Below are 825 nucleotides of genomic sequence, written 5' to 3' on the forward strand. Positions count from 1 at the left end.
AAGCTATTTGACACTTCCTGGTATTTATGAAGCTATTTGACACTTCCGTTCTGTTTTTTTCTACTTTTGTGTTCAACAGCAGAAATAAATTCATACATGTTTGGAAACAAGTGGAGGGTGAGTAGACAGAATTTTCTATTCTGGAAGTGAAGTACTCCTTTCATATTGCAAAACTAAACATATTGATAAGTGGTTCAGTGTAAGCTGGGCTGTGAATAAAGAGAGACTGTTAAATCAAATGATTCCTTCACTTTAAAGAAAAGTGCTAGTCTTGCAAAAATAAACAAACATTTTCTTAATTTATTCACGCACACTCCAAAATGCACATGGGGCAACTGCTAATTTTTTTTATTTATTCATTAATTTTATAAAGCAATGTCATAAGGATTTGTCAGAGACTTTCTGCAGATTAAGCAAATGAGAGAAATGATGAGGGGAGAGTGTGAAGTCCTTAGTGGGGAATTGTTCACTAGCATTAGACAGACATTAGCTTTTATTAACGTATTATCTTTCTAGATTCTCTAGGGTTTATATATGGGGTTGTGTGGGATTGGGGCTTGATGTCTACGTTCACAGTTTTACACTAGTTTTCACCATCCATTGTTTATTTATGGTATGAAACACTCAGCAAAAAACAAAGCTGATTCATTTAATTTATGCATAATGCGGCAATGTTGCAGACAACAGAATGGAGCCTCTTTTAATGGATAGAGTTTGTAAGCTAAACCTCTGATTATTATGATAAAGATGCTGATGTTTAAGATATCAAATTATTCAAATAAATATATCACATAGGCTAAATAACATGGCAATAAAAGATCAGTG

This window comes from Cyprinus carpio, chromosome A20 (genome assembly GCF_018340385.1).
Source record: "Cyprinus carpio isolate SPL01 chromosome A20, ASM1834038v1, whole genome shotgun sequence".
NCBI classification, from domain to species: Eukaryota; Metazoa; Chordata; class Actinopteri; order Cypriniformes; family Cyprinidae; genus Cyprinus; species Cyprinus carpio.